Source organism: Oncorhynchus keta, unplaced genomic scaffold, assembly GCF_023373465.1.
Source record: "Oncorhynchus keta strain PuntledgeMale-10-30-2019 unplaced genomic scaffold, Oket_V2 Un_contig_24173_pilon_pilon, whole genome shotgun sequence".
Classification (NCBI taxonomy): Eukaryota; Metazoa; Chordata; class Actinopteri; order Salmoniformes; family Salmonidae; genus Oncorhynchus; species Oncorhynchus keta.
The window spans coordinates 19,836-47,127 of NW_026283761.1; the positions used below are offsets into that span (position 1 = coordinate 19,836).

The window sequence follows — 27,292 nt, forward strand, 5'->3', positions numbered from 1 at the left end:
AGGGTGGTAAGCATAGTTCAGGGTCATGTTCATTCAGTCCCATTCCCCTGAGGGTGGTAAGCATAGTTCAGGGTCATGTTCATTCAGTCCCATTCCCCTGAGGGTGGTAAGCATAGTTCAGGGTCATGTTCATTCAGTCCCATTCCCCTGAGGGTGGTAAGACTAGTTCAGTACCATTCCCCTGAGGGTGGTAAGAATAGTTCATGATCATTCAGTCCCATTCCCCTGAGGGTGGTAAGACTAGTTCAGGGTCATTCAGTTCCATTCCCCTGAGGGTGGTAAGCATAGTTCAGAGTCATGTTCATTCAGTCCCATTCCCTGAGGGTGGTACGAATAGTTCAGGGTCATTCAGTCCCATTCCCCTGAGGGTGGTAAGCATAGTTCAGGGTCATGTTCATTCAGTCCCATTCCCTGAGGGTGGTAAGAATAGTTCAGGGTCATTCAGTCCCATTCCCCTGAGGGTGGTAAGCATAGTTCAGGGTCATGTTCATTCAGTTCCATTCCCCTGAGGGTGGTAAGCATAGTTCAGAGTCATGTTCATTCAGTCCCATTCCCCTGAGGGTGGTAAGAATAGTTCAGGGTCATTCAGTCCCATTCCCTGAGGGTGGTAAGCATAGTTCAGGGTCATGTTCATTCAGTCCCATTCCCCTGAGGGTGGTAAGAATAGTTCAGGGTCATGTTCATGCAGTCCCATTCCCCTGAGGGTGGTAAGACTAGTTCAGGGTCATGCAGTCCCATTCCCTGAGGGTGGTAAGAATAGTTCAGGGTCATGTTCATGCAGTCCCATTCCCCTGAGGGTGGTAAGAATAGTTCAGGGTCATTCAGTCCCATTCCCCTGAGGGTGGTAAGAATAGTTCAGAGTCATGTTCATTCAGTCCCATTCCCCTGAGGGTGGTAAGAATAGTTCAGAGTCATGTTCATTCAGTCCCATTCCCCTGAGGGTGGTAAGAATAGTTCAGGGTCATTCAGTCCCATTCCCCTGAGGGTGGTAAGAATAGTTCAGAGTCATGTTCATTCAGTCCCATTCCCCTGAGGGTGGTAAGAATAGTTCAGAGTCATGTTCATTCAGTCCCATTCCCCTGAGGGTGGTAAGAATAGTTCAGGGTCAGTCCCATCCCCTGAGGGTGGTAAGAATAGTTCAGGGTCATTCAGTTCCATTCCCCTGAGGGTGGTAAGCATAGTTCAGGGTCATGTTCATTCAGTCCCATTCCCCTGAGGGTGGTAAGAATAGTTCAGTACCATGCAGTCCCATTCGCCTGAGGGTGGTAAGAATAGTTCAGGGTCATGTTCATTCGGGAACATGAGGGAAAAAAATGCATTAACATTTTGCAGCATTTCTCATTGAACATATCCAGGTTCTCTCTCCTCGTTTCAGTCTGTTTTGTTCCGTTTGGTGCCTAATGAAAACAACCCGGGTTCAGTTCCTCTCGATCTGATCGATGTCCAGATCTCCTCCCAGCTGATACACATCCTTCCTGGTGCCCGTGGCTGCCCCTTCCGTCACGTCATCGCGGACCGGGGAGCTCAGCCAATCCAGCTCCTCCATGGAGATGGCTGGATCCTCCTCCCCAGAGACACCTGTGACAACTCTGGCGGTTGGCTCGTCCAATCCCTGATCGCCTGCAGAGTTAAAGTCAGTCTCACATTGGTCAGTAGTCCTCAGAGGGGGCGGGCCCTGGGTTGATTGATAGCCGTTGTCCCCAGTGATCCCAGGGCAGCTGAGGCTTTGGAAATTCTGAAGTTTCTGTGGATAAAAAAAATATATATATATTTTTTTATATGTTTTTGTTATGAATATTTATTTGGTCACAACAGGAAAAAGAAAGTAAAGCAAACCGTGACTGGACTGGGGTAGAGAGGAGAGAGAACTACACAGCATGCAGGATACTGAACAGACATACTCAGTCAGTCCCCATGAGCAGCATTGGCAGATACTCTGCAGTTGGTTTCCATGGAGATGCAATATTTCCCTGGCTCAACGTGACACTATTGGACTTGTTCAATAATAGCGATTGAAGAAACACACAACTTGACCTTTTTAAAATTGGTTTGCTTTACCCAACAGTGCAGGAAAGATTTGAGCTGGCTAGCAGACCAGATCCTCCTGAATTACAACACAGGTAAACCCATTATATATTCGTCCCCTTCTCACCTGTGTCATCTTGGTCAGGTCCAGAGAAGGCCTCTGTTTGTGTGAGTCGGCTGGTCTCCTCCGCTTCATAGCCGTCTTCTTGTCGCTGAGGACGCAGGGCTGAGAGCGACTCCGGGCCAGCCCCCCCTGCCCAGCACGGCGCTTCATCTCTGGGCTGGAGTCTGGGGAGCTCAGGGGCGACGCCGACACTCCCTGGATCTCTGGGAGGCAGATCTGTTCATGAGAGAGGTAGAGGAAGGGCCTGGGGGGCTCTGAGGACCGGGAGGAGTAAGAGGGAGGGGCTAAGCCGCTGAAGTAGGAAGGGCAGGGGGTGAAGCCAGTGAGATCCAGGGAGAGGGTGTTGGAGCGAGCTGGTAGGCTGAAGCTGAAGCTACGCTGCACGGCAGGGAACCCTAGCTGCTGAGAGCGTGTCCCTCCTCCTGTTGCAAATCCTCTCTGGACACTTCCTCCGCTGTGGGATCGCCTCTTCGCCACAGCCGTCCACACCCCGGACCCCTGGGGCCTCCAGGCCGACGACCGGCCTCCCAGGTCCTCTGAGCAGGAGACGGAGCGGCACGGGCGTTTGGAGGCTGGAGCGGTGGAGGGTGAGGAGGCTACAGCGGCTGACGTCTCACCCAGGCTCAGGTCCTGTAGCAGGCCGGTGATGGCGCCCGGGCTGGAGGTGATGCTGATGGGACCCAGTCCTGCGTCTCTGACTGGGCTCGGGTAGTAGTGGCGGGGTAGAACCTCGGAGGGCAGGACATCCCACAGGTTCTCCAGGCAACAGGACTCCACTGAGGGTCTCTGGTGAGGCAGGGCTCCACAACACCCCAGACCCACGTCACCCCACCTGCTGCCGGTCTCTGAAACACAGCATGGTGATAGTGAGGGGGGGGGGACATATAGCCTACAACACAACATGGTAATAGTCAGGGGGGACATATAGCCTACAACACAACATGGTAATAGTCAGGGGGGGACATATAGCCTACAACACAACATGGTAATAGTCAGGGGGACATATAGCCTACAAGACAACATGGTGATAGTGAGGGGGGACATATAGCCTACAACACAACATGGTAATAGTCAGGGGGGGACATATAGCCTACAACACAACATGGTAATAGTCAGGGGGACATATAGCCTACAACACAACATGGTAATAGTCAGGGGGGACATATAGCCTACGACACAACATGGTAATAGTCAGGGGGACATATAGCCTACAACACAACATGGTAATAGTCAGGGGGGACATATAGCCTACAACACAACATGGTAATAGTCAGGGGGGACATATAGCCTACAACACGGTAATAGTCAGGGGGGACATATAGCCTACAACACAACATGGTAATAGTCAGGGGGGACATATAGCCTACAACACAACATGGTAATAGTCAGGGGGACATATAGCCTACAACACAACATGGTAATAGTGAGGGGGGACATATAGCCTACAACACAACATGGTAATAGTCAGGGGGGACATATAGCCTACAACACAACATGGTAATAGTCAGGGGGGGGACATATAGCCTACAACACAACATGGTAATAGTCAGGGGGGACATATAGCCTACAACACAACATGGTAATAGTCAGGGGGGACATATAGCCTACAACACAACATGGTAATAGTCAGGGGGGGACATATAGCCTACAACACAACATGGTAATAGTCAGGGGGGACATATAGCCTACAACACAACATGGTAATAGTCAGGGGGACATATAGCCTACAACACAACATGGTAATAGTCAGGGGGGACATATAGCCTACAACACAACATGGTAATAGTCAGGGGGGGGACATATAGCCTACAACACAACATGGTAATAGTCAGGGGGGACATATAGCCTACAACACAACATGGTAATAGTCAGGGGGGACATATAGCCTACAACACAACATGGTAATAGTCAGGGGGGACATATAGCCTACAACACAACATGGTAATAGTCAGGGGGGGACATATAGCCTACAACACAACATGGTAATAGTCAGCGGGGGGGACATATAGCCTACAACACAACATGGTAATAGTCAGGGGGGGACATATAGCCTACAACACAACATGGTAATAGTCAGGGGGGACATATAGCCTACAACACAACATGGTAATAGTCAGGGGGAACATATAGCCTACAACACAACATGGTAATAGTCAGGGGGGACATATAGCCTACAACACAACATGGTAATAGTCAGGGGGACATATAGCCTACAACACAACATGGTAATAGTCAGGGGGGGACATATAGCCTACAACACAACATGGTAATAGTCAGGGGGGACATATAGCCTACAACACAACATGGTAATAGTCAGGGGGGACATATAGCCTACAACACAACATGGTAATAGTCAGGGGGGACATATAGCCTACAACACAACATGGTAATAGTCAGGGGGGACATATAGCCTACAACACAACATGGTAATAGTCAGGGGGGGACATATAGCCTACAACACAACATGGTAATAGTCAGGGGGGGACATATAGCCTACAACACAACATGGTAATAGTCAGGGGGGACATATAGCCTACAACACAACATGGTAATAGTCAGGGGGGGGACATATAGCCTACAACACAACATGGTAATAGTCAGGGGGGACATATAGCCTACAACACAACATGGTAATAGTCAGGGGGGGACATATAGCCTACAACACAACATGGTAATAGTCAGGGGGGGGACATATAGCCTACAACACAACATGGTAATAGTCAGGGGGGCATATAGCCTACAACACAACATGGTAATAGTCATGGGGGGGACATATAGCCTACAACACAACATGGTAATAGTCAGGGGGGGACATATAGCCTACAACACAACATGGTAATAGTCAGGGGGGCATATAGCCTACAACACAACATGGTAATAGTCAGGGGGGACATATAGCCTACAACACAACATGGTAATAGTCAGGGGGACATATAGCCTACAACACAACATGGTAATAGTCAGGGGGGACATATAGCCTACAACACAACATGGTAATAGTCAGGGGGACATATAGCCTACAACACAACATGGTAATAGTCAGGGGGGACATATAGCCTACAACACAACATGGTAATAGTCAGGGGGGACATATAGCCTACAACACAACATGGTAATAGTCACAACATGGGGGGGGACATATAGCCTACAAACAACATGGTAATAGTCAGGGGGGACATATAGCCTACAACACAACATGGTAATAGTCAGGGGGGGACATATAGCCTACAACACAACATGGTAATAGTCAGGGGGACATATAGCCTACAACACAACATGGTAATAGTCAGGGGGACATATAGCCTACAACACAACATGGTAATAGTCAGGGGGGACATATAGCCTACAACACAACATGGTAACAGTCGGGGGGGACATATAGCCTACAACACAACATGGTAATAGTCAGGGGGGCATATAGCCTACAACACAACATGGTAATAGTCAGGGGGGGACATATAGCCTACAACACAACATGGTAATAGTCAGGGGGGGCATATAGCCTACAACACAACATTTGCATTTATTCACGCGTGTCAACATCTGTGCAGCGCGAGCGGGGAACTAACAACGCAGCCAAACAGCTCTAGCAATGAATGAGGAAGTGCATACGGACTGTATCTGAAAATGGCCGTCGTGAAACCAGTGGGATGAACAAAACCCAGTCGGTGTAGCGAAACCTAACAGCTAAATTGGAAAGATTGGTTGCCACACAAGACTTATGTATTTATTATGGATCCTAATTAGTTCCTGCCAAGGCAACAGCTACTCTTCCTGGGGTTTATTATGGATCCCCATTAGCTGCAAGGCAACAGCTACTCTTCCTGGGGTTTATTATGGATCCCCATTAGCTGCAAGGCAACAGCTACTCTTCCTGGGGTTTATTATGGATCCCCATTAGCTGCAAGGCAACAGCTACTCTTCCTGGGGTTTATTATGGATCCCCATTAGTTCCTGCCAAGGCAGCAGCTACTCTTCCTGGGGTTTATTATGGATCCCCATTAGTTCCTGCCAAGGCAGCAGCTACTCTTCATGGGGTTTATTATGGATCCCCATTAGTTCCTGCCAAGGCAGCAGCTACTCTTCCTGGGGTTTATTATGGATCCCCATTAGTTCCTGCCAAGGCAGCAGCTACTCTTCCTGGGGTTTATTATGGATCCCCATTAGCTGCAAGGCAGCAGCTACTCTTCCTGGGGTTTATTATGGATCCCCATTAGCTGCAAGGCAGCAGCTACTCTTCCTGGGGTTTATTATGGATCCCCATTAGCTGCAAGGCAACAGCTACTTTTCCTGGGGTTTATTATGGATCCCCATTAGCTGCAAGGCAACAGCTACTCTTCCTGGGGTTTATTATGGATCCTCATTAGTTCCTGCCAAGGCAGCAGCTACTCTTCCTGGGGTTTATTATGGATCCCCATTAGATCCTGCCAAGGCAGCAGCTACTCTTCCTGGGGTTTATTATGGATCCCCATTAGTTCAGACAGCAGCTACTCTTCCTGGGGTTTATTATGGATCCTCATTAGTTCCTGCCAAGGCAGCAGCTACTCTTCCTGGGGTTTATTATGGATCCTCATTAGTTCCTGCCAAGGCAGCAGCTACTCTTCCTGGGGTTTATTGTGGATCCCCATTAGATGCAAGGCAACAGCTACTCTTCCAGGGGTTTATTATGGATCCCCATTAGTTCCTGCCAAGGCAACAGCTACTCTTCCTGGGGTTTATTATGGATCCCCATTAGCTGCAAGGCAACAGCTACTCTTCCTGGGGTTTATTATGGATCCCCATTAGCTGCAAGGCAACAGCTACTCTTCCTGGGGTTTATTATGGATCCCCATTAGCTGCAAGGCAACAGCTACTCTTCCTGGGGTTTATTATGGATCCCCATTAGCTGCAAGGCAGCAGCTACTCTTCCTGGGGTTTATTATGGATCCTCATTAGTTCCTGCCAAGGCAGCAGCTACTCTTCATGGGGTTTATTATGGATCCCCATTAGTTCCTGCCAAGGCAGCAGCTACTCTTCCTGGGGTTTATTATGGATCCCCATTAGTTCCTGCCAAGGCAGCAGCTACTCTTCATGGGGTTTATTATGGATCCCCATTAGTTCCTGCCAAGGCAGCAGCTACTCTTCCTGGGGTTTATTATGGATCCCCATTAGTTCCTGCCAAGGCAGCAGCTACTCTTCCTGGGGTTTATTATGGATCCCCATTAGCTGCAAGGCAGCAGCTACTCTTCCTGGGGTTTATTATGGATCCCCATTAGCTGCAAGGCAGCAGCTACTCTTCCTGGGGTTTATTATGGATCCCCATTAGCTGCAAGGCAACAGCTACTTTTCCTGGGGTTTATTATGGATCCCCATTAGCTGCAAGGCAACAGCTACTCTTCCTGGGGTTTATTATGGATCCTCATTAGTTCCTGCCAAGGCAGCAGCTACTCTTCCTGGGGTTTATTATGGATCCCCATTAGATCCTGCCAAGGCAGCAGCTACTCTTCCTGGGGTTTATTATGGATCCCCATTAGTTCAGACAGCAGCTACTCTTCCTGGGGTTTATTATGGATCCCCATTAGATCCTGCCAAGGCAGCAGCTACTCTTCCTGGGGTTTATTATGGATCCTCATTAGTTCCTGTCAAGGCAGCAGCTACTCTTCCTGGGGTTTATTATGGATCCCCATTAGATGCAAGGCAGCAGCTACTCTTCCTGGGGTTTATTATGGATCCCCATTAGATCCTGCCAAGGCAGCAGCTACTCTTCCTGGGGTTTATTATGGATCCCCATTAGATCCTGCCAAGGCAGCAGCTACTCTTCCTGGGGTTTATTATGGATCCCCATTAGATCCTGCCAAGGCAGCAGCTACTCTTCCTGGGGTTTATTATGGATCCCCATTAGATCCTGCCAAGGCAGCAGCTACTCTTCCTGGGGTTTATTATGGATCCCCGTTAGTTCCTGGGGTATATTATGGATCCCCATTAGATCCTGCCCAGGCAGCAGCTACTCTTAATTCCAACTGAATCCATTATTAGGCTAAATTCAGAGCTGTTATTTGGTCTCGGGTAAATCAGAAACATCTCATTCTCAGTAAGCCAGCCACTCCTACAGCCGTTATATCCACACTCACCCATGACTCCATAAGAGAAGAGTGCTGTTCCCTGAAGGCTCATGGTCTCTGCCTTGATCTGTGGAAACACAAGACATCACATAAGGAAACACCTGCCTGTGGGTTGGAAAGCCCCTTCGCCAAGTCACCTCACGACTGGGGCTTAACGTTCTGTCACCAAGTCACCTCAACACTGGGGCTTAACGTTCTGTCACCAAGTTACCTCACGACTGGGGCTTAACGTTCTGTCACCAAGTCACCTCACGACTGGGGCTTAACGTTCTGTCACCTAGTCACCTCACCTCAACACTGGGGCTTAACGTTCTGTCACCTAGTCACCTCACCTCAACACTGGGGCTTAACGTTCTGTCACCTAGTCACCTCACCTCAACACTGGGGCTTAACGTTCTGTCACCTAGTCACCTCACCTCAACACTGGGGCTTAACGTTCTGTCACCAAGTCACCTCACCTCACCACTGGGGCTTAACGTTCTGTCACCTAGTCACCTCACCTCAACACTGGGGCTTAACGTTCTGTCACCAAGTCACCTCAACACTGGGGCTTAACGTTCTGTCACCAAGTCACCTCAACACTGGGGCTTAACGTTCTGTCACCAAGTCACCTCAACACTGGGGCTTAACGTTCTGTCACCTAGTCACCTCAACACTGGAGCTTAACGTTCTGTCACCTAGTCACCTCACCTCAACACTGGGGCTTAACGTTCTGTCACCTAGTCACCTCAACACTGGGGCTTAACGTTCTGTCACCTAGTCACCTCACCTCACCACTGGGGCTTAACGTTCTGTCACCAAGTCACCTCACCTCAACACTGGGGCTTAACGTTCTGTCACCTAGTCACCTCACCTCACCACTGGGGCTTAACGTTCTGTCACCAAGTCACCTCAACACTGGGGCTTAACGTTCTGTCACCTAGTCACCTCACCTCAACACTGGGGCTTAACGTTCTGTCACCAAGTCACCTCACCTCACCACTGGGGCTTAACGTTCTGTCACCAAGTCACCTCAACACTGGAGCTTAACGTTCTGTCACCAAGTCACCTCAACACTGGGGCTTAACGTTCTGTCACCAAGTCACCTCAACACTGGGGCTTAATGTTCTGTCACCAAGTCACCTCAACACTGGGGCTTAACGTTCTGTCACCTAGTCACCTCAACACTGGGGCTTAACGTTCTGTCACCAAGTCACCTCACCTCAACACTGGAGCTTAACGTTCTGTCACCAAGTCACCTCAACACTGGGGCTTAATGTTCTGTCACCAAGTCACCTCAACACTGGGGCTTAACGTTCTGTCACCTAGTCACCTCAACACTGGAGCTTAACGTTCTGTCACCAAGTCACCTCAACACTGGGGCTTAACGTTCTGTCACCTAGTCACCTCAACACTGGGGCTTAACGTTCTGTCACCAAGTCACCTCACCTCAACACTGGAGCTTAACGTTCTGTCACCAAGTCACCTCACCACTGGGGCTTAACGTTCTGTCACCTAGTCACCTCACCTCAACACTGGGGCTTAACGTTCTGTCACCTAGTCACCTCACCTCACCACTGGGGCTTAACGTTCTGTCACCTAGTCACCTCACCTCACCACTGGGGCTTAACGTTCTGTCACCAAGTCACCTCACGACTGGGGCTTAACGTTCTGTCACCAAGTTACCTCAACACTGGGGCTTAACGTTCTGTCACCTAGTCACCTCACCTCAACACTGGGGCTTAACGTTCTGTCACCAAGTCACCTCACCACTGGGGCTTAACGTTCTGTCACCAAGTTACCTCAACACTGGGGCTTAACGTTCTGTCACCAAGTCACCTCACGACTGGGGCTTAACGTTCTGTCACCAAGTTACCTCAACACTGGGGCTTAACGTTCTGTCACCTAGTCACCTCACCACTGGGGCTTAACGTTCTGTCACCAAGTCACCTCAACTCAACTGGAGCTTAACGTTCTGTCACCTAGTCACCTCAACACTGGGGCTTAACGTTCTGTCACCAAGTCACCTCAACACTGGGGCTTAACGTTCTGTCACCAAGTCACCTCACCTCAACACTGGGGCTTAACGTTCTGTCACCAAGTCACCTCACCTCAACACTGGGGCTTAACGTTCTGTCACCAAGTCACCTCAACACTGGGGCTTAACGTTCTGTCACCTAGTCACCTCACCACTGGGGCTTAACGTTCTGTCACCAAGTCACCTCACCTCAACTGGAGCTTAACGTTCTGTCACCAAGTCACCTCACCTCAACACTGGGGCTTAACGTTCTGTCACCTAGTCAATAGTGTCTACCAATGTGTTTGTGTGTGGTGTTTTTGTAGGTCTATGTAAATGTGGCATGAAAGAGGACGTTAGAGACTGCAGCTGTGGAATGGATTCCCCCTGGGCACATCTAAAATGGCGTCTTATCCACTACATATTGGCCCATAGGGCTCTGGACCAAAGTCACGTGACTGTATTAGAAATAGGGTGCCCTTTAAAGACACAGTCCTAGTCAGTCCAGTCTCCACTTTAAACTGAGGATCAGTCTCCTGAGACTGGGCATGACGATGACGTTTCCCGTGGACAGAGGACAAACTCATGTCCACATTACAGGGAGAATTTTCACTCTGAACATTTCTCTTCTCCGGTGAGAAAACACGAGTCAGAGTTGACCAGCCTTGTTGTTTCTAAAAGGTTGAGTGATATAGTCCTCTACTGTTGACCAGAACCCTATGGGCCCGGGTCAAAAGTAGTGGACTTTATAGATAACGGCCCTTTTTGTTTTTCAGAAGAGTAATGAATGGAAGGAAACAAGAGTCTTCCTGAATGGAAACAAGCAAGAGTCTTCCTGAATGGAAACAAGCAAGAGTCTTCCTGAATGGAAACAAGCAAGAGGCTTCCGGGATGGAAGGAAGCAAGAGGCTTCCGGGATGGAAGGAAGCAAGAGGCTTCCGGGATGGAAGGAAGCAAGAGGCTTCCGGGATGGAAGGAAGCAAGAGGCTTCCGGGATGGAAGGAAGCAAGAGGCTTCCGGGATGGAAGGAAGCAAGAGGCTTCCGGGATGGAAGGAAGCAAGAGGCTTCCGGGATGGAAGGAAGCAAGAGGCTTCGGAATGGAAGGAAGCAAGAGGCTTCCGGGATGGAAGGAAGCAAGAGGCTTCCGGGATGGAAGGAAGCAAGAGGCTTCCGGAATGGAAGGAAGCAAGAGGCTTCCGGGATGGAAGGAAGCAAGAGGCTTCCGGGATGGAAGGAAGCAAGAGGCTTCCGGGATGGAAGGAAGCAAGAGGCTTCCGGGATGGAAGGAAGCAAGAGGCTTCCGGGATGGAAGGAACTACATGACACAGCCTTCCTTCAGTCCCTCCTGATAACATGCTGAGCTTTCACCATTCAACCATGATTCAATGTGATAAAAAGTATCCTTTTAAAATCGACACTGGGCTTGGTGTTTCCTACCGACTGACAGGATGGTTGACATCATACTGACTAAACACAGTACAAACATACAATCACAAAGGAAATATGCAAATAACATATGATATATGCAAATAACAAAGTCATATACAAAGGTGTGTGTAGAACTTCTCACCAGCTCCAAATCGGTCTCTTTGACTTTGGACTTTACATCGTCGACACCCGGCTTCTTTTCCAGTAATTTGTGTGTAAATGATCACCATGGCAACGCCGCTCCACATCTCCACTGCCACACTCTATTCCAGGGCATTTTGGCTGTGAACCTGGTTGGCGACGGAGGCCATCTTGACGATCCTCAGCACCTCCTGGAATGTCTACTTCCTGTCCCTGCTCTGTCGCAGGAGACAAAGGGATTAGAATCCTGTCCGTTTTGGAGTTCAGGACCTTGTTTCTCAACAACCCTCAACCCTGACCTCGTGACCCAGCTGAACTGTGGTGCGGTCAGTAAGAATCCCTGAAGGTGCTTCCTCTCATAAGCCTGATCTAAGATCTGTTTGCAATGGAAATGACAGTGATCAGAGGACTGCACAGAGGGGTCAGGGGAGGAGGAGGGCTACACAGAGGGGTCAGGGGAGGAGGAGGGCTACACAGAGGGGTCAGGGGAGGAGGAGGGCTACACAGAGGGGTCAGGGGAGGAGGAGGGCTACACAGAGGGTCAGGGGAGGAGGAGGGCTACACAGAGGGGTCAGAGGAGGAGGAGGGCTGCACAGAGGGGTCAGAGGAGGAGGAGGACTGCACAGAGGGGTCAGAGGAGGAGGACTGCACAGAGGGGTCAGAGGAGGAGGACTGCACAGAGGGGTCAGAGGAGGAGGACTGCACAGAGGGGTCAGAGGAGGAGGACTGCACAGAGGGGTCAGAGGAGGAGGACTGCACAGAGGGGTTGGGTGAATAGAGGGTCAGATGAATGACAGAACAACTGAGAGCGCTGGGAGAGAGGGGGTAGAGAGCAGGGAGAGAGGGGGTAGAGAGCAGGGAGAGAGGGGGTAGAGAGCAGGGAGAGAGGGGGTAGAGAGCAGGGAGAGAGGGGGTAGAGAGCAGGGAGAGAGGGGGTAGAGAGCAGGGAGAGAGGGGGTAGAGAGCAGGGAGAGAGGGGGTAGAGAGCAGGGAGAGAGGGGGTAGAGAGGGGGTAGAGAGCTGTTGTCTGTGGAACAAAAGGCAAGTTGTTTTGATCATAATGAACAGAGAAAGGGACACAATACGAGCTGACAAGAGAGGAGAGAAGTCAGAATATAAACTCATCACAAGACTGCAGGGGGCCGACTGACCATGGTGACCGTGTGATCTCCATCACTAGGCCTAACAGTGATCACATCAAGTCACAGCAACAAGACTGCAGGGGGCCGACTGACCATGGTGACCGTGTGATCTCCATCACTAGGCCTAACAGTGATCACATCAAGTCACAGCAACTTGAGACAGGACGTCACACCATTTCCTGGTTGATAACAGTCTACTAGGTTGCCAAATTGGGCTCCCGATTGATGCAGTGGACTGCATCACAACCGGCCGTGATCGGCCCAGCGTCGTCCGGGTTGGGGAGTGTACCATCTAAACCGCTGGGAAATATCTTGTCAAATAAACAAAAATATTATATTTTTCATCTGTTTGAAACTGGAGTAAAAAACCGAAAGACGCAAAAAAAAAAAAAAAAAAAGGAAATTTAAGAACGTGAAGCCTAGAAATAGTGCACATAGAACAGATCTTAACCGCTTCTTAGACTGGCTTTCAATAAGAACGACAGGTCTATAACTCACATTTCTGAGAATTTGATCAGGTCAGATTTTTTTATTTTTACATATTGCAGCTTTAAATATTTTAAATGATTTTTTTTTAAAAAGAGCTAAATTGGCTCTGGACTGGACACCAGCTGGTAACATGGGGCCCTCAGTAAGTAGACTGGACACCAGCTGGTAACATGGGGCCCTCAGTAAGTAGACTGGACACCAGCTGGTAACATGGGGCCCTCAGTAAGTAGACTGGACACCAGCTGGTAACATGGGGCCCTCAGTAAGTAGACTGGACACCAGCTGGTAACATGGGGCCCTCAGTAAGTAGACTGGACACCAGCTGGTAACATGGGGCCCTCAGTAAGTAGACTGGACACCAGCTGGTAACATGGGGCCCTCAGTAAGTGGACTGGACACCAGCTAGTAACATGGGGCCCTCAGTAAGTAGACTGGACACCAGCTGGTAACATGGGGCCCTCAGTAAGTGGACTGGACACCAGCTGGTAACATGGGGCCCTCAGTAAGTAGACTGGACACCAGCTAGTAACATGGGGCCCTCAGTAAGTGGACTGGACACCAGCTAGTAACATGGGGCCCTCAGTAAGTGGACTGGACACCAGCTGGTAACATGGGGCCCTCAGTAAGTAGACTGGACACCAGCTGGTAACATGGGGCCCTCAGTAAGTAGACTGGACACCAGCTAGTAACATGGGGCCCTCAGTAAGTAGACTGGACACCAGCTGGTAACATGGGGCCCTCAGTAAGTGGACTGGACACCAGCTGGTAACATGGGGCCCTCAGTAAGTAGACTGGACACCAGCTGGTAACATGGGGCCCTCAGTAAGTAGACTGGACACCAAGCTAGTAACATGGGGCCCTCAGTAAGTAGACTGGACACCAGCTGGTAACATGGGGCCCTCAGTAAGTGGACTGGACACCAGCTGGTAACATGGGGCCCTCAGTAAGTGGACTGGACACCAGCTGGTAACATGGGGCCCTCAGTAAGTGGACTGGACACCAGCTGGTAACATGGGGCCCTCAGTAAGTAGACTGGACACCAGCTGGTAACATGGGGCCCTCAGTAAGTGGACTGGACACCAGCTGGTAACATGGGGCCCTCAGTAAGTGGACTGGACACCAGCTAGTAACATGGGGCCCTCAGTAAGTAGACTGGACACCAGCTGGTAACATGGGGCCCTCAGTAAGTGGACTGGACACCAGCTAGTAACATGGGGCCCTCAGTAAGTAGACTGGACACCAGCTAGTAACATGGGGCCCTCAGTAAGTGGACTGGACACCAGCTAGTAACATGGGGCCCTCACTAAGTAGACTGGACACCAGCTGGTAAGCTGGTAACATGGGAGCCCTCAGTAAGTAGACTGGACACCAGGTCTGTCTGTCCCAGGAGTCCCTAAACATGCTGCTAGTTCTGTCTTTTTTATTTTTTTTTATTCACCTTTATTTAACCAGGTAGGCCAGTTGAGAACACCTTTATTTAACCAGGTAGGCTAGTTGAGAACACCTTTATTTAACCAGGTAGGCCAGTTGAGAACACCTTTATTTAACCAGGTAGGCCAGTTGAGAACAAGTTCTCATTTACAACTGCGACCTGGTCAAGATAAAGCAAAGCAGTGCGACACAAACAACAGAGTTACACATGGCGTAAACAAACATACAGTCAATAACGCAATAGAAAAGGTGACGCAAATGAGTGTATGCAAATGAGGTGAGATTAGGGAGGTAAAGGCAATGAATAGGCCGTAGTGGCAAAATAATTACAATTTAGCAATTAAACACTGGAGTGGTCTGCCAGCAGACAGACTGGTTATTTAGTTTTTACAAAGGAACAGGACACATTAATAAACAGGCCTGACAACGTGCCAGTTTTAACCAGCGAGCCTCTCGTCAACGGTAGACGGGGGCGTTAGAAGTGGTCTCTCTGCAGCACTGGGCTTGATGAGCGATGGAGAAGGGAGACCAAGACTTCTTCCTCTGTGGTCACAGTCAGCCTGTCAAACGGCGAAGGCCGTCGCACTGAAAACACCAGAGACACACAACTGGGTCTAGAGGAAACCACAGTGCCAAATGAGGACAGGAGGATGGATATACACAGTGTAGAATGCTCTGAGCTGATAGGAGAGCCGGGTCACTCGCTGTATATAGACTTTTTGTTTTCTACTGTATTATTGACTGTATGCTTGTTTACTCCACGTGTAACTCTGTTGTTGTATGTGTCAAACTGCTTTTGCTTCATCTTGACCAGATCGCAGTTATAAATGAGAACTTGTTCTCAACTGGCCTACCTGGTTAAATAAAAGGTGTTCTCAACTAGCCTACCTGGTTAAATAAAGGTGAAATATAAACAAAACTCTACTGGTCATTAGTAGGAAGCAGGAACTGGTGACCTGAAGCTGTAAGCAGCTAATCTAATGGACAACTTTTAAAAAGGGATAATGTGAGAATCTGGCTAGTTAGTATTGGCTCTCAAAACCAGCCCTTACTTCCTTCATACTGCACACAGAGACACATACAAACGCTACCCACTAGTTCATCTGACGCTGGGTAAGTGTCCCGCCAGAGCCCCCCCCGGCCGTGTCCCGCCAGAGCCCCCCCGGCCGTGTCCCGCCAGAGCCCCCCCCGGCCGTGTCCCGCCAGAGCCCCCCCGGCCGTGTCCCGCCAGAGCCCCCCGGCCGTGTCCCGCCAGAGCCCCCCGGCCGTGTCCCGCCAGAGCACCGGGGACTGGGTCAAACAGTCTCAGGATTGTAGCCCTCGTCTGTACTGTAGCCTAATCCTAGTGTCTGCTAGCTAGGCAGTGCGCCTACCTGAGGAAGGCCCAACAACTCCACCCCAGGTGATGAAGTCTAGCCCAAAATCACCCATTTATGCTACTGCTAGCTGGTGATCAAGTAGCCTGGTCCCAGATCAGTTTCTGTCATCCTCTATGGTCATTGTCATAAGTGTGAGAATGACCATAGGAGTTGGCAAAACAGATCTGGGACCAGACTAGAGGCTCGTGCTTGAGAAGAACCAGTCATGTTTCCTGAAAAGTATCTACCAGCTAAGTACATTTCTTTCAGCGTTGCCAGCTTGAAGGAGGATCCACTCATCTCATGCCCATTGGTTCATAGGCCCTAGGCCTTCCCTATTGGCTGCTGGTACATTTCTTTCAGCGCTGCATTCAGCTTGAAGGAGGATCCCCGTCCATCTCATGCCCATTGGTTCATAGGCCCTAGACGTCTTCCTATTGGTTGCTGGTACATTTCTTTGCATTCAGCTTGAAGGAGGTCCACACGTCCATCTCATGCCCATTGGTTTTAGACCCTTCCTATTGGCTGCTGGTACATTTCTTTCAGCTGCATTCAGCTTGAAGGAGGATCCACACGTCCATCTCAGCCCATTGTTCATAGGAGGTCCTGATGGTCCATGGTATGTACGTCAGAGGAACAATAATGAAATGACATCATGCCCATTGGTTCATAGACCCTAGAAGTCCCTTGTCCTGAGCATATGGTGACGCTCCAGACCGGCTCAGACCTCTTTGTTGCTGCATCAGCAAATCATCAGTTGTGCCCCCGATACAGAACCTTGACAGTTAGGCCCGGTCCCTTGACAGTTAGGCCCGGTGAACTGGTGACAGTAAGGCCTGGGTCGGTGAACGTGTTGTAGGATACAGGACCTTGACAGTTAGGCCTGGGCGGTGAACGTGTTACAGGATGCAGAACCTTGACAGTTAGGCCTGGGGTCGGTGAACGTGTTGAGGATACAGGACCTGACAGTAAGGCCATCTGAACGTGTTGTAGGTTGACATAGGCCAGAACCTTGACAGTTAGGCCTGGCTGGTACGTGTTCTAGGATCAGGACCTGGTAAGGCCTGGGGTCGGTGAACGTGTTGTAGGATACAGGACCTTGACAGTAAGGCCTCTCATGAACGTGTTGTAGGCCAGAGTCTTGACAGTTAGGCCTGGGTCGGTGAACGTGTTGTAGGACACAGGACCTTGACAGTAAGGCCTGGGGTGAACGTGTTGGTGAAGAACCAGTCAGGTTTCCGGTGAACGTGTTGTAGGATACAGAACCTTGACAGTAAAACAGAACCTGACAGTAAGGCCTGGGTCGGTTAGGATACAGAACCTTGACAGTAAGGCCTGGGTCGGTGAACGTGTTGTAGGATACAGGAACCTTGACAGTAAGGATCGGTGAACGTGTTTAGGATACAGAACCTTGACAGTAAGGCCTGGGGCCTGATACAGAACCTTGACAGTAAGGCCTGGGTCGGTGAACGTGTTGTAGGATACAGGACCTTGACAGTAAGGCCTGGGTCGGTTGTAGGAACAGGACCTTGACAGTAGGCCTGGGTCGGTGAATAGAATGACAGGACCTTGACAGTAAGGCCTGGGGTCGGTGAACGTGTTGTAGGATACAGGATACAGAACCTGTGACAGTGACAGGCCTGGGTCGGTGAACGTGTTGTAGGATACAGAACCTTGACAGTAAGGCCTGGGGTGACAGTTAGGTGAACGTGTTGCCTAGGACGTGTTGTAGGATACAGGACCTTGACAGTAAGGCCTGGGTCGGTGAACGTGTTGTAAGGCCTGGGTCGGGTGATACAGGACCTTGACAGTTAGGCCTGGGTCGGTGAACGTGTTGTAGGATACAGAACCTTGACAGTAAGGCCTGGGTCGGTGAACGTGTTGTAGGATACAGGACCTTGACAGTCGGTGAAAGGCCTGACAGGGTCGGTGAACGTGTTGTAGGATACAGAACCTTGACAGTAAGGCCTGGGGGTGACGTGTTGTTGGATACAGGTGAACGTGTTGTAGGATACAGAACCTTGACAGTAAGGCCTGGGTGACAGTAAGGCCTGGGGGTGAACGTGTTGTAGGATACAGAACCTTGACAGTAAGGCCTGGGTCGGTGAACGTGTTGTAGGATACAGAACCTTGACAGTGTTGTGAACGTGTTGTAGGATACAGGATGACAGAAGGCCTGGGTCGGTGACGTGTTTAGATACAGGACCTGACAGTAAGGCCTGGTGAACGTGTTGTTGTAGGATACAGAACCTTGACAGTAAGGCCTGGGTCGGTGAACGTGTTGTGACAGTAAGGCCTGGGGTCGGTGAACGTGTTGTAGGACACAGACGACCTTGACAGTAACCGTGTTGTAGGATACAGAACCTTGACAGTTAGGCCTGGGTCGGTGAACGTGTTGTAGGATACAGGACCTTGACAGTAAGGCCTGGGTCGGTGAACGTGTTGTAGGATACAGGACCTTGACAGTAAGGCCTGGGTCGGTGAACGTGTTGTAGGATACAGGACCTTGACAGTAAGGCCTGGGTCAGGTGAACGTGTTGTAGGATACAGGAACCTTGACAGTAAGGCCTGGGGTCGGTGAACGACCTTGACAGTAAGGCCTGGGGTCGGTGAACGTGTTGTGACAGTAAGGCCTGGGGTCGGTGAACGTGTTGTAGGATACAGGACCTTGACAGTTAGGCCTGGGTCGGTGAACGTGTTGTAGGATACAGGACCTTGACAGTTAGGCCTGGGTCGGTGAAAGTGTTTTAGTAAAATTTGTCAAAGCAGGATTTTTGGTGGTTACAGTGCTCTGGAGATAACAGTACATCAATTAGTCCTGTTTGGCAGGCTACAGGCTATACGCTACAGGCTATAGGCTTACCAAACCACATTACAGAAAGGAGACGACTAGGCATCGTCTTGGGTTTCCCCGAAGTTGACTTGGGGACACGACACTATAATTCTCCCATTCAAATGCCAGTCTACCATGCCGAAACATTGAGGTTGGCTGCACCCTCACCTTGCAGTGCTGCGAGCTACACTACTGCTTATAAAACTATAAGGACTCTAAGAGGGCTCCAGCTATGCATCAGGGTTTCTAACTTGCTAAGCGGCTAGATGTCAACATCAAGCTTCTTGGTTACAGCAGAGATATTCAACCCCCCTTCTGGATCAAGTTCCCCTGTTGCCTAAATTGTTTTGTGCGTCAAAAACCCTGAGCCGTGTCTGAGAGACTAGTGGGACACAGTAATGGTTGAGGAGACCCTGAGCCGTGTCTGAGAGACTAGTGGGACACAGTAATGGTTGAGGAGACCCTGAGCCGTGTCAGAGACTAGTGGGACACAGTAATGGTTTCATAAGCATGCAGCTGCCCCAGCCACTTACCATAAACACAAAGACCCACCCAGCAAGCCTATGCATGGCAGCCGAGGCAGAGAGGCCTGCTTTTTAGTGGGTTTACTTTATAAAAAGAAGGCCTACAGCCTGCAACAGCAGCACTGTACGTGGGTTAGGAAACAACAGCACCGTGGATTAAGAAACAGCACCGGGTGGGTTAGGAAACAGCACCGTGGATTAAGAAACAGCACCGGGTGGGTTAGGAAACAACAGCACCGTGGATTAAGAAACAGCACCGGGTGGGTTAGGAAACAACAGCACTGGATTAAGAAACAGCACCGGGTGGGTTAGGAAACAGCACCGTGGATTAAGAAACAGCACCGGGTGGGTCGGGAAGCAACGGCACCGGGTGGGTCGGGAAGCAACGGCACCGGGTGGGTCGGGAAACACCGGCACCGGGTGGGTCGGGAAACACCGGCACCGGGCGGGTCGGGAAACACCGGCACCGGGCGGGTCAGGAAGCAACGGGTGGGTCAGGAAGCAACGGGTGGGTCGGGAAGCAACAGCACCGGGTGGGTCGGGAAGCAACAGCAACAGGTGGGTCGGGAAGCAACAGCACCGTGGATTAAGAAACAGCACCGGGTGGGTTAGGTAACAACAGCACCGTGGATTAAGAAACAGCACCGGGTGGGTTAGGAAGCAACAGCACCGTGGATTAAGAAACAGCACCGGGTGGGTTAGGAAACAACAGCACCGTGGATTAAGAAACAGCACCGGGTGGGTCGGGAAGCAACAGCACCGGGTGGGTTAGGAAAACAGCAGCACCAGGTGGGTTAAGAAACAGCACCGGGCGGGTCGGGAAGCAACAGCACCGGGCGGGTCGGGAAGCAACGGCACCGGGCGGGTCAGGAAGCAACGGCACCGTGGATTAAGAAACGGCACCGGGCGGGTCGGGAAGCAACGGCACAGGGCGGGAAGCAACGGCAACAGCACCAGGTGGGTTAGGAAGCAACAGCACCGGGTGGGTCAGGAAGCAACGGCACCGGGGGGGAAGCAACGGCACCGGGCGGGAAACAACGGCACCGGGAAACAACAGCACCGGAAGCAACAGCACCAGGCGGGTCGGGAAGCAACAGCACCAGGCGGGAAGCAACGGCACCGGGGGGAAGCAACGGCACCGGGCGGGAAGCAACGGCACCGGGCGGGTCGGGAAGCAACGGCACCGGGAAGCAACGGCACCGGGAAGCAACAGCACCAGGCGGGTCGGGAAGCAACAGCACCAGGCGGGTCGGGAAGCAACAGCACCGGGTGGGTCGGGAAGCAACAGCACCGGGTGGGTTAGGAAGCAACAGCACCAGGTGGGTCGGGAAGCAACAGCACCAGGTGGGTCGGGAAGCAACAGCACCAGGTGGGTCGGGAAGCAACAGCACCAGGTGGGTTAGGAAGCAACAGCACCAGGTGGGTTAGGAAGCAACAGCACCAGGTGGGTCGGGAAGCAACAGCACCAGGTGGGTTAGGAAGCAACAGCACCAGGTGGGTCGGGAAGCAACAGCACCAGGTGGGTCGGGAAGCAACAGCACCAGGTGGGTCGGGAAGCAACAGCACCGGGTGGGTTAGGAAGCAACAGCACCGGGTGGGTTAGGAAGCAACAGCACCAGGTGGGCTGGCGTCTTTACAGGCCTCCATGGTTCAGAAACAAGAGAATGGTGGATGTCTTTCCACCAGCCCTGTCAATGTCTACATGAATATTCATGCCAGTTAAAGTAACAGGGCCAACCTACACTGAAGGTAGGGCAGGCCTATTCATGCCCATTACAGTAACAGGGACAACCTACACTGAAGGTAGGGCAGGCCTATTCATGCCCATTAAAGTAACAGGGACAACCTACACTGAAGGTAGGGCAGGCCTATTCATGCCCATTACAGTAACAGGGCCAACCTACACTGCAGGTAGGGCAGGCCTATTCATGCCCATTACAGTAACAGGGCCAACAGCACTGCAGGTGGGCAGGCCTATTCATGCCCATTACAGTAACAGGGCCAACCTACACTGCAGGTGGGGGCAGGCCTATTCATGCCCATTACAGTAACAAGAGAAGGGCCAACCTACACTGCAGGTAGGGCAGGCCTATTCATGCCATTACAGTAACAGGGCCAACCTACACTGCAGGTAGGGCAGGCCTATTCATGCCCATTACAGTAACAGGGCCAACCTACACTGCAGGTAGGGCAGGCCTATTCATGCCCATTACAGTAACAGGGCCAACCTACACTGCAGGTAGGGCAGGCCTATTCATGCCCATTACAGTAACAGGGCCAACCTACACTGCAGGTAGGGCAGGCCTATTCATGCCCATTACAGTAACAGGGCCAACCTACACTGCAGGTAGGGCAGGCCTATTCATGCCCATTACAGTAACAGGGACAACCTACACTGCAGGTAGGGCAGGCCTATTCATGCCCATTACAGTAACAGGGCCAACCTACACTGCAGGTAGGGCAGGCCTATTCATGCCCATTACAGTAACAGGGCCAACCTACACTGCAGGTAGGGCAGGCCTATTCATGCCCATTACAGTAACAGGGCCAACCTACACTGCAGGTAGGGCAGGCCTATTCATGCCCATTACAGTAACAGGGCCAACCTACACTGCAGGTAGGGCAGGCCTATTCATGCCCATTACAGTAACAGGGCCAACCTACACTGCAGGTAGGGCAGGCCTATTCATGCCCATTACAGTAACAGGGCCAACCTACACTGCAGGTAGGGCAGGCCTATTCATGCCCATTACAGTAACAGGGCCAACCTACACTGAAGGTAGGGCAGGCCTATTCATGCCCATTACAGTAACAGGGCCAACCTACACTGCAGGTAGGGCAGGCCTATTCATGCCCATTACAGTAACAGGGCCAACCTACACTGCAGGTAGGGCAGGCCTATTCATGCCCATTAAAGTAACAGGGCCAACCTACACTGCAGGTAGGGCAGGCCTATTCATGCCCATTACAGTAACAGGGCCAACCTACACTGCAGGTAGGGCAGGCCTATTCATGCCCATTACAGTAACAGGGCCAACCTACACTGCAGGTAGGGCAGGCCTATTCATGCCCATTACAGTAACAGGGCCAACCTACACTGCAGGTAGGGCAGGCCTATTCATGCCCATTACAGTAACAGGGCCAACCTACACTGCAGGTAGGGCAGGCCTATTGATAACATGGGAAGGCTGCATCCTAGTCCACTATACCGTCCACTAGTTTGAGCCCTATGGGCCCCAAAAGTAGTGCACTATAAAAGGACGAGGGCACCATTTAGGACACAGGCCTTAAGCCTAACATTTTAGAACACGGGCCTTAAGTCTAACATTTTATAAAAGTGACTTGTCGGCATTAGGCCAAATATCTCACCCATGGGAAGATGAGGTACTGTGAGCAGTCTAGAGACACTCCCAAACAACCTTTAAGAAGACAAGTCTAACCGTCATTGACCTATTTAAATAGGTCAGTGACATGGACAATAACCCGCTAGTCATCTCAACGTTCAGTTCCTGCTGTCTCAGCTAAAAACAGAGCCTTGTGACTAACAATTAGACCACAACTGACAACATATTCTACCATCCAGCTGTGATAAAGATCAAGAGGTGTAAGACCACATGTAACGTACGACTCAAACGCCTGACAGTTTACCACGACCCCCCTCCCTCTCTGGCTCCTGTTTACCATGCAGTCAGCTAGATGGCTTGGTAGTTAACAGTCAGCTAGCTGGCTTGGTAGTTAGCAGCACAGTCAGCTAGCTGGCTTGGTAGTTAGCACAGTCAGCTAGATGGCTTGGTAGTTAACAGTCAGCTAGCTGGCTTGGTAGTTAGCAGCACAGTCAGCTAGCTGGCTTGGTAGTTAGCAGCACAGTCAGCTAGATGGCTTGGTAGTTAGCAGCACAGTCAGCTAGATGGCTTGGTAGTTAGCAGCACAGTCAGCTAGATGGCTTGGTAGTTAGCAGCACAGTCAGCTAGATGGCTTGGTAGTTAGCAGCACAGTCAGCTAGATGGCTTGGTAGTTAGCAGCACAGTCAGCTAGATGGCTTGGTAGTTAGCAGCACAGTCAGCTAGATGGCTTGGTAGTTAGCAGCACAGTCAGCTAGATGGCTTGGTAGTTAGCAGCACAGTCAGCTAGATGGCTTGGTAGTTAGCAGCACAGTCAGCTAGATGGCTTGGTAGTTAGCAGCACAGTCAGCTAGATGGCTTGGTAGTTAGCAGCACAGTCAGCTAGATGGCTTGGTAGTTAGCAGCACAGTCAGCTAGATGGCTTGGTAGTTAGCAGCACAGTCAGCTAGATGGCTTGGTAGTTAGCAGCACAGTCAGCTAGATGGCTTGGTAGTTAGCAGCACAGTCAGCTAGATGGCTTGGTAGTTAGCAGCACAGTCAGCTAGATGGCTTGGTAGTTAGCAGCACAGTCAGCTAGATGGCTTGGTAGTTAGCAGCACAGTCAGCTAGATGGCTTGGTAGTTAGCAGCACAGTCAGCTAGATGGCTTGGTAGTTAGCAGCACAGTCAGCTAGATGGCTTGGTAGTTAGCAGCACAGTCAGCTAGATGGCTTGGTAGTTAGCAGCACAGTCAGCTAGATGGCTTGGTAGTTAGCAGCACAGTCAGCTAGATGGCTTGGTAGTTAGCAGCACAGTCAGCTAGATGGCTTGGTAGTTAGCAGCACAGTCAGCTAGATGGCTTGGTAGTTAGCAGCACAGTCAGCTAGATGGCTTGGTAGTTAGCAGCACAGTCAGCTAGATGGCTTGGTAGTTAGCAGCACAGTCAGCTAGATGGCTTGGTAGTTAGCAGCACAGTCAGCTAGATGGCTTGGTAGTTAGCAGCACAGTCAGCTAGATGGCTTGGTAGTTAGCAGCACAGTCAGCTAGATGGCTTGGTAGTTAGCAGCACAGTCAGCTAGATGGCTTGGTAGTTAGCAGCACAGTCAGCTAGATGGCTTGGTAGTTAGCAGCACAGTCAGCTAGATGGCTTGGTAGTTAGCAGCACAGTCAGCTAGATGGCTTGGTAGTTAGCAGCACAGTCAGCTAGATGGCTTGGTAGTTAGCAGCACAGTCAGCTAGATGGCTTGGTAGTTAGCAGCACAGTCAGCTAGATGGCTTGGTAGTTAGCAGCACAGTCAGCTAGATGGCTTGGTAGTTAGCAGCACAGTCAGCTAGATGGCTTGGTAGTTAGCAGCACAGTCAGCTAGATGGCTTGGTAGTTAGCAGCACAGTCAGCTAGATGGCTTGGTAGTTAGCAGCACAGTCAGCTAGATGGCTTGGTAGTTAGCAGCACAGTCAGCTAGATGGTTTAGCAGCACAGTCAGCTAGATGGCTTGGTAGTTAGCAGCACAGTCAGCTAGATGGCTTGGTAGTTAGCAGCACAGTCAGCTAGATGGCTTGGTAGTTAGCAGCACAGTCAGCTAGATGGCTTGGTAGTTAGCAGCACAGTCAGCTAGATGGCTTGGTAGTTAGCAGCACAGTCAGCTAGATGGCTTGGTAGTTAGCAGCACAGTCAGCTAGATGGCTTGGTAGTTAGCAGCACAGTCAGCTAGATGGCTTGGTAGTTAGCAGCACAGTCAGCTAGATGGCTTGGTAGTTAGCAGCACAGTCAGCTAGATGGCTTGGTAGTTAGCAGCACAGTCAGCTAGATGGCTTGGTAGTTAGCAGCACAGTCAGCTAGACGGCTCGGTAGTTAGCAGCACAGTCAGCTAGACGGCTCGGTAGTTAGCAGCACAGTCAGCTAGACGGCTCGGTAGTTAGCAGCACAGTCAGCTAGACGGCTCGGTAGTTAGCAGCACAGTCAGCTAGACGGCTCGGTAGTTAGCAGCACAGTCAGCTAGACGGCTCGGTAGTTAGCAGCACAGTCAGCTAGACGGCTCGGTAGCTAGCAGCACAGTCAGCTAGACGGCTCGGTAGTTAGCAGCACAGTCAGCTAGACGGCTCGGTAGTTAGCAGCACAGTCAGCTAGACGGCTTGGTAGTTAGCAGCACAGTCAGCTAGACGGCTTGGTAGTTAGCAGCACAGTCAGCTAGACGGCTTGGTAGTTAGCAGCACAGTCAGCTAGACGGCTTGGTAGTTAGCAGCACAGTCAGCTAGACGGCTTGGTAGTTAGCAGCACAGTCAGCTAGACGGCTTGGTAGTTAGCAGCACAGTCAGCTAGACGGCTTGGTAGTTAGCAGCACAGTCAGCTAGATGGCTTGGTAGTTAGCAGCACAGTCAGCTAGATGGCTTGGTAGTTAGCAGCACAGTCAGCTAGATGGCTTGGTAGTTAGCAGCACAGTCAGCTAGATGGCTTGGTAGTTAGCAGCACAGTCAGCTAGATGGCTTGGTAGTTAGCAGCACAGTCAGCTAGATGGCTTGGTAGTTAGCAGCACAGTCAGCTAGATGGCTTGGTAGTTAGCAGCACAGTCAGCTAGATGGCTTGGTAGTTAGCAGCACAGTCAGCTAGATGGCTTAGGCAGCACAGTTAGCAGCACAGTCAGCTAGATGGCTTGGTAGTTAGCAGCACAGTCAGCTAGATGGCTTGGTAGTTAGCAGCACAGTCAGCTAGATGGCTTGGTAGTTAGCAGCACAGTCAGCTAGATGGCTTGGTAGTTAGCAGCACAGTCAGCTAGATGGCTTGGTAGTTAGCAGCACAGTCAGCTAGATGGCTTGGTAGTTAGCAGCACAGTCAGCTAGATGGCTTGGTAGTTAGCAGCACAGTCAGCTAGATGGCTTGGTAGTTAGCAGCACAGTCAGCTAGATGGCTTGGTAGTTAGCAGCACAGTCAGCTAGATGGCTTGGTAGTTAGCAGCACAGTCAGCTAGATGGCTTGGTAGTTAGCAGCACAGTCAGCTAGATGGCTTGGTAGTTAGCAGCACAGTCAGCTAGATGGCTTGGTAGTTAGCAGCACAGTCAGCTAGATGGCTTGGTAGTTAGCAGCACAGTCAGCTAGATGGCTTGGTAGTTAGCAGCACAGTCAGCTAGATGGCTTGGTAGTTAGCAGCACAGTCAGCTAGATGGCTTGGTAGTTAGCAGCACAGTCAGCTAGATGGCTTGGTAGTTAGCAGCACAGTCAGCTAGATGGCTTGGTAGTTAGCAGCACAGTCAGCTAGATGGCTTGGTAGTTAGCAGCACAGTCAGCTAGATGGCTTGGTAGTTAGCAGCACAGTCAGCTAGATGGCTTGGTAGTTAGCAGCACAGCCAGCTAGATGGCTTGGTAGTTAGCAGCACAGTCAGCTACCTAGCTTGCTAACCTAGAATCTCCTAGCTAAAATGTATAACTATAGTAGCTAAACAATGTTACAACTCACGAGAATCAAGCTGCACATCTCGATGGGTCCCAATGTCTGTCTGACTCCCACACCAACTTACAGTTCGAAATGCAGAATCATCTTCCAAGTTTTTTTTTGGTGCAAAAAACACAGTAGTGCAACAACAAACAAAAACAAGACAAAGCATTGAGTTAAAACTTCCCGTGCTGCATGGACACACACAGGGAACTGAACTCTCACAACTACCAGACTTTGAGGCAGTGTCTGAATTTATACGCTGTGACGACACGCACTTTGGAGCGAACCATTTACTGGTCGTAGGGGTGGTCGGGTCTATTAATTAAATATCATGATATCAAGGCTGTCGCGTATTTAGCCATAACCTTATGTGGTTATGACTGTTTTGATACGGTCAATAATCAAAAGTATGTAAAGATAGTGAGAGATACTGTATCAGACTTTACCG

The 27,292-nt window shown here is 50.7% G+C and overlaps 1 long non-coding RNA gene and 1 pseudogene across 1 annotated transcript; both read right to left on the reverse strand.

Annotated features, from left to right (window-relative positions):
- Positions 1-1,307: 1,307 nt before the first annotated feature.
- On the reverse strand, positions 1,308-27,082 carry LOC127921961 (protein FAM53B-like; annotated as a pseudogene).
- Positions 8,820-9,892, reverse strand: LOC127921962 (uncharacterized). Its single transcript, XR_008110084.1, has 3 exons — positions 9,758-9,892; positions 9,254-9,298; positions 8,820-8,890 (listed from the first exon to the last, which is right to left on the reverse strand). It is a non-coding gene; the product is annotated as an uncharacterized LOC127921962 (long non-coding RNA).
- Positions 27,083-27,292: the final 210 nt, after the last annotated feature.